A 7292-nucleotide genomic window follows, 5' to 3' on the forward strand; every position below is an offset into this window, starting at 1 on the left:
AACTTATTGAGAATTTAAGAACTGAACTCGGCTTTACTGGGACGAAAGATATACATTTTCGAAATGATTAACCGATAGAYGAAAACTACTTAGAGTTAAATTTTCCAAGCAATTGTCCTCTGATGTAAAGGCTGATGCATAACGAGGTTCCCTCCTTTTTTTTTTATAGAAAAAACACAGAAACTTCAAATTAAATGGGAAATGTTTATTATCTTTCGAAAGAGCAATATTTGGCATTTATTTTTTGAACATTATTTCTTTCAAATGTTGGCCGCGGCATCGTTTCAGTTGGTCCATCCGTTGAGTTCAATTTTCGATAATGTTTTGCTCCAAGGCCTGAAGCGAAGCGGGATTGTCCGCATAGAGTTTCGACTTTACATATTCACACAGGAAAAAGTCTAACGGCGTGATCTCACACGATCTTTGCAGCCAATTGGCCGGCCTTAGATATGAAATTATCTGCTCTACGAAGTATTCGCTCAATGAATCAATTTATTGATGCGATGTGTGGGAAGTGTGGGAAGTGGCGCCRTCTTGTTGAAATCAAACATATTACACGAGGTTCAAAAGGCAGTTTATAATATTAATCTAGAACTATGTGGTCCTTTACACAAATAATATATTTTCAAGAATTTTCCCAAATCTTTATTATCGACTACAAGGKGCTTCCAATYCTTTACAAGCAAGTCAACGCCGGAWCCAAGTACCCATACTTGAYGRAAGCTGGCTTTCACTTTTTTCAGTTTTGGTTCATTTTTGAAGTGCCATGTACCAGCTTGTTGGATAGTTTCAAAGTCATTTTTAGTAATACACGTYTTTTGACCAGAAATGATGCGCTGGATGAATGTAGAGTCTTCAGCTACGTCAAGCATTCCGTTTGCGTGCTCTTCTCGATGTCAGTTTCGTAAAACATTCTAGTATTTGGTAAGAGTATTCCGTTCACWCGCTGCACACCCTTATCATTAACCAAATTATATTGATTGGATCCATAAAAGATGTTGATATCATCTGTGCTCTCTCTGATGCCTCGACGTTTCGATGATATTATTATTATCAGAGGTTACTTTGCGACTCGCATGAGGTATGTTTTCGGTGACTTGTCTATATTGACTGAATGCTCAAATATTTGTGTTCGTTACCAATTTGACTTCTCGAAAGATTTGTTTTATATATTTTTAATGGTTTTGTAGCCGTYATTCCATTGGAAATACAAMATTTTTCTACTCTGTGTTCAATGTTTTTTCTTAGGTAAAAATCGGAGGACAAAATTTTAATATCGTAAACMAATACATAGCTGCCACAGACGAAGTAACTGACATATGACTTTCGAARTTCATGGACTTAACGGGACCGGTCTGGGTCAAATTTGATCAGGTGATATAATAGCGAAAAAGCAAAGAAATCACAATTGGTTAAAACTATAATACTTTCGTAAACTAAAATTTCTGCGTCGTCGTAAACTGCTTACATAATTTCTGATTTTCATGCCCTACAAACATTYTTTTCAAACAGCCGTCCAAATTAGGTGATTTATGTTTACACATGTAACTATTTGTTAAAAACTCAACAAGTTCTTTGGTGGCTCGCTTATTACAAATGACCCCTGCCTCGAAAGCGATGTCACCACCAATGTGACATTGTAGAATGTCTTTGCACCACGTGCACCCAATTAACATACAACCCTTCATAAGTTCTTTAAACACGTACGTGTTTTAGCCAACTGACCAATTGGTCATATACGCCTTTAGGCGTAATTGAAAGTCATCGAGTGTAAATAAATTGATATTTTGGAATGACCATTTGTCACATTTTACTGGTTCGTGCATTGATTGTGAGCGCAATTCAACTGGACAGYTGCGCAAAGTGCAGGGTGATTTCGAATACTTACATGAAAAGTGTACATGACTGCGCAATTTTACTTGGACAGGCATAAATTACGATTTTTAATTTTTTAAACATTAGCACGGCCTCGCCTTCTGCGACTGTGTGGACATAATATTAACTATTTTCTTGTTTAAAAAAGTTAAACAGATGTTTGGCACTACGTATTTGTGGAGGTTATGCGCGTCATGTATTATGTACCTTATGTGGTTGGACGGTGTTGAGCTTGGTGTTGTGAATGGACAGTTTAAATTTTAACAGTTAAACGAGGGTCAATAATGATGACATGGTTTTAAGGTACTGTTTTGGTTCAAAGCTGGTTATCTTCCTAGAAAATGGCGTGTGAGGTGAAAATGAAAACATGACAATGACTCGCACGAATTTTTTCCTCAAAGCAAGACAAACTTTTCAGTCTGCCTTTCCTTCTTTTTACCACCAGAACTTTGCTTCGTTGTGAGACTTTTTCTGTACGCATGTTTTTTGTTTTCGAACACTGGAYATCATCCAGTTGTTTAAGATCTACAAGCCTTGCTTGTTCGGCAAACATTTCTCTATTCTTCTTTTATGTGGTTATGAAGGATTTGTTTTCTTCTGAGACTAACTGTAAAATGTTTGGTCTATAACTACATACAAGTACATCTTATACGTTCGGTTTGCCCAGAGTTGGCGCATCTTGGTCTTTATTATAATGTTCCAATATTCTGAAGATGTGTTGGAAAGGTGCAACGTATATCTATGTCATTTTTTGATGCGTAAATAACAATAATTTTTTTTTTTTTACTAAAAAGAAAGAAAGAAAGAAACTTCAGTCATCGCAATTTGGTAGGGGCTTATGGTGCCAAAAGTGGTTTGCACCACTTAAAAATGGCGATTTCAGCTTGGCAGGCGAAGAAGAGGCCAAGTGTCGTTCAAAAACGATTTTGCAAGTCATAARTGTTGCTTGAGCGGTACATAAACTAATGGTTTTTGAACTTTCTTTGGATCGTGACCCATGATAAAAAATGGATCCATTATGAAAACCCTAAATGGAAAAAGTCATTTGTGAAACTTGGCCAACTAGCCTTATCAATGGCAAACCCGAATATGACTAACTGCAAGATAATGCTGTATTTGATGGGATCAGTAGAACGTGGGATATTTTGAGCTTGTAGAACCGGATGAAATCGGAGTTTCGGACTAAATACGAGGCAATAATTTTACATCATGATGCTTGGCCAAATTTTGCATGAGCAGTTAAAATTATTTAAAAAAACATCGGCTGGAAAGTTTTGCTTGACCAGTCTTATAGGGACAATGTCGATGTGTCCTTTCTGACTATCATCTATGCYAATGGATGCCGAACGGCCACACTGGAATGTGGTTCACATAAGAACAAGGTATCAAATATTGCATTGATTCAGTCTTTGTCACAAGTCTTCGAAGTTCTATTGGAATGGAATCAACAAATTGTCAGAAAGATGAGAAAATGTTAAAGCTACAGTAATTATATTTTCTTTCGCAACTTTAAGTAGTCACTGAAGCTCATCGAGTCATTGACCGGAACCCAGATGATTAAAGATTGATTTCAATGATAATGTCCCTAACATAAATGCAAAATTTTTGTCCACTTTAAGTTCCTATACGATTCAAACACCTGTTCCCACTGTAGTCGAGTCTGTGTAACCGAAAAGAAAATATACTTGTATGTCGGACAAAGTACTAAAACCTCGGCAACATTCCACAAAAACAAATTTCTTGGATTGTGTATTATGTTGCTAGAACAAGAGTTAGCCTTACACTACTGCGTGGAATTTTGAACTGTAAGCTCGTTATCGAGCTGCATATTCTTGGCTATTGCAGCGATTTGATTGTCAGCATGTGGACCGAGGTGTCTCTTTTCGGGTCAAAGTGAAGCAAACGTTATCTGTACAGTTTGGATTTCCTAGAACAATCCAACGCAAAAGAGTCTAAATAACGAATGACACACATTACACCATAACCAAATACTTTTCTACGACCCGTTCGTTAAAATTATTACTTAAATTTAGGCTAATTTGAAAGTTTCTCAATAACTTTTTTCTGAAAATCTTAAAACATAAATTTATTCACTAAGCTCCGCAAATTACCAGTTATTTAAGCCCATCGAACCATATCAACGGCAATGATCAGCAACCAAAGCACACATGTCTTTATAAATTGTCGGCAAACCCTCAGGATGGATGTCCATCACATCAATATGCACCAACGGGGTGAATGTTTACTTCAATCTTGTGTAGTTTTTTTTTTGTTGCCGTTGTCGTTCACCAACGAAGCAACCAAATTTGCAAACCGACAGCAAACAAATAAGTTTGGCATACGAAGCGGAAAGTCAAAAGATATTAAGGTGCAGGCCGCGCACACCCTTTGGCATAATACAAACATACTCACGTGGGTACAAAGAAAATTTTAAAATGAGTTTGACAAAATGACAACCAGCACATTCCTTGCGGCCGTCGTCGYAATGGCTGGTCCTCAAAGCCTCCTCGACGGTCGTGCACTTGGCTTTACGCTTTATTGGTTCGAAATGCTCTATTCACCCGTTCTATTGACAAAGCGCTGTAGCCGTGGGTGGGCGCCACGTTTGGTGGCTAATTTGCAAATAATAATATGTGAAAAAATATACAAAGSACGCAGAGTAACGGAACCCGTTCCACGGTAAGGTACTCAATATTTGCTCATATGTAAATTTAAATGCGCACACATGCAGGGGTGTATTTCTATGCCGCTTGCSTGTGTATTTGAGCTCGACTTTAATCTTGCCAGGGCTCGAGCGTGTTCGAACGCGTTGCTGCGCTTCCTGATTTTATTTATTTTGTCGCATTTTTTCTACACATGTATAAATAGCATGAAATTAGATTTTAAAATTCTTTCTTTATAATTTTTTTTTTTCGAGGCTTTTCTTTTTCTTTCTGCTACACTTCAGCGAGTTTGTTTGGTTTGCCAAATTAAGGTCACAAATTACCTTATCTATGTAAGTCATTGTGCATATTCAAAGGATTTGTTGTCTATTGCCATTTTTTTTTCTTTGATTTTTTTGCTGGTTATCTGCTTTGTTTGTCTTTGATGTTGTCGCGAAGGAGTTACACACATGTGTCTATGGTCTTTTCCAGTTTTCTTTCATTTATTTGCATAGAGAAACATTCATGCTTTGAATTTTAAAAAATTTTAAAGGTAAAATAAATCTAATAACTGCTACTTACTGGTGATGAACTGTGAGCCTTTCCAATGTAAGAATGTGAGTAGTTTGTAGGGTAGTGCATAGTCTATCTTTCTGCTTAGCCGCAAATCCGGTCAGTTTTTGAGATATCGGTCTGAAGTGTTGCATATGTTCTYTTCTCCCCGGATAAGCTAAAACCTTCTGCGTTGCGGTGGGATCACAATTACACTGTTGTGTATATYCCTTTCTGCTGCCAGAAGAAAATTCTTCTAGTTCAATAACAGCTATTGGCAAACACGTTCTTAACCCACAACAAATCTGCTTATGTGCTTTATTTATATTGACGCTTCTTCTCCTAGACGTCCAAAAATTTGAGAAATGAATTGCTTTTCTTTGATCTCGTAAAAACTTGAGAATCACGGAGCAAGTGTTTCATCTTATCTTCTTTCAAAGAGCTGATGCAACTGGCATGCGATAAGATATTCAATCTTATTRCAGTTAGAACTCCAAAAACCATTGAAAGGTGAACCTAGCTGTGAGCGAAGACTGAACCTCTTATGATTCACCCTGAGCCAGAAGGCCCTAACAATCCACAAATGGACCACAAGATACCAACGGAGCTCCTACCAGTCCCGATGTCGCAGTTACATGGTCTGACTAGACCCTCATAACAAGCGCATCAGACTTTCAGTTTCTTGCAATACCGCAGTGGCCTAAAWGTCTAGTCATAAAATAAGTCGATGGTAGAGATAAGGAGTCACTTGTCACATATCGCTGCCCAACTTTCTGAGTGGATAGTCTCTAAAGAAGACTGCGCTCCGGAACAGGAGATCTAATGCTACCTTTATGGCAGACGAGAAGCCTAAACCGGAGCTGATAGCAAGTYCTCGGTGGTGTAATTCTCCGCCAACCCCCTTGTTAAGCTTTTCATTAATCCTCTTCTCCTGCGAGTTCAGGGAGTCCCTCCCATGCCTCCCTCACAGGTATGTAAGCAAAGAAGCGACTGCTGTGGCTAGCGTAAACGACTTAATAATCCAAACATTTTAGGATAAAATCACAGTACGCGAGGATTCCAGATTGCTCAGGCTCGCAATCATCTAAGTACCCAGATTCTTTGAGTCTGAGGGTAGCTTTCGCGGGTACACACTTCACGGTCATATCAACTGGTTGGGGTCGTAGTGCATCACAAATACTGATGAGAACTGCCCGTTGAACAACGCCATATTTTTCTCGAGTGTAGTTGTTGTTGTAGTAGTGGCAGAAAACATTCTTGAAGGAATTTCGAGAAACGGTGCCGAGTTAACAGTCTTTGGGTGGATCATTATCTGGGACCATTCTGGTTACTTAGATCCGATTGTCTGAGGCCTAACTATAGCTTGATGGAGCCAAAGCCAATGGCTGGACTGCAGCAGTACAGGGTATTGATGTCTTCCTTGCTCTTTCCTCGATGTTGCCACTGAGCTTCCTGTTTAGGATGAGCCCTAGGTACCCCTAAGTTAAACGTAAGCGGTATTAATAAATTTTCCTTCACCCGTGAAAGATACATGGTCCGCCTAGTTAATCTGGCAACCGACTTTTTCAAGTTTTCTAATCATAWCATTGATCCTTGCTCCCTTACGAGTGTACAGAGTTTGGAACATGCCTCTGCGYCATATAGCAGAAWGRGAATAATGAGYGACTTATAGAGTTTGGTTTCTGTTCGTCGAGAGAGGACTTACTTCTCAATTGCMWACTCAGTCCGAGGGAATACCTGTTAGCAAGAGTTATTCTGCGTTRGATTTCAAGGAATGAATATCAGATGGTCTGATAAAAAAAGCTTATTTCAGAAGGTTTATGCCTATCAGGCGGGCTGAAAAGGCGCCTATGATTTCCATACAGTTTTTGTGGAAGTTTGACTGCTCATTTATTTTACTGCTTCATTGTTCTTCTCCAAAAATAATACTTTTTCTTTTAATTTCGCCATTCATTATCCATTTTAGCGGTTTTCCATTTTTAAGAAAGTCTTTGAAAGATTTTCAARTTTCAAAATGTAATAATTCTAATAAGGTTCATCCCTCAACATACTTTTTGAAAGAAAAGTTTAAAAGAACATATGGACTAATTTTCAGTGGAACTCTTATGAAAAAGATACGAAGTTTTCAGTCTGAGAGGAAAGAGTTTTCAAAAAATTATCTACGTATATCCATAGTTAGGTGTCTTTATGTATACATTAGGATGCTTCTTCGGCTTTAATCTA

The sequence above is a fragment of the Bactrocera latifrons genome, unplaced genomic scaffold, assembly GCF_001853355.1.
Source record: "Bactrocera latifrons isolate USDA-ARS-PBARC rearing strain unplaced genomic scaffold, ASM185335v1 scaffold_91, whole genome shotgun sequence".
NCBI lineage: Eukaryota > Metazoa > Arthropoda > Insecta > Diptera > Tephritidae > Bactrocera > Bactrocera latifrons.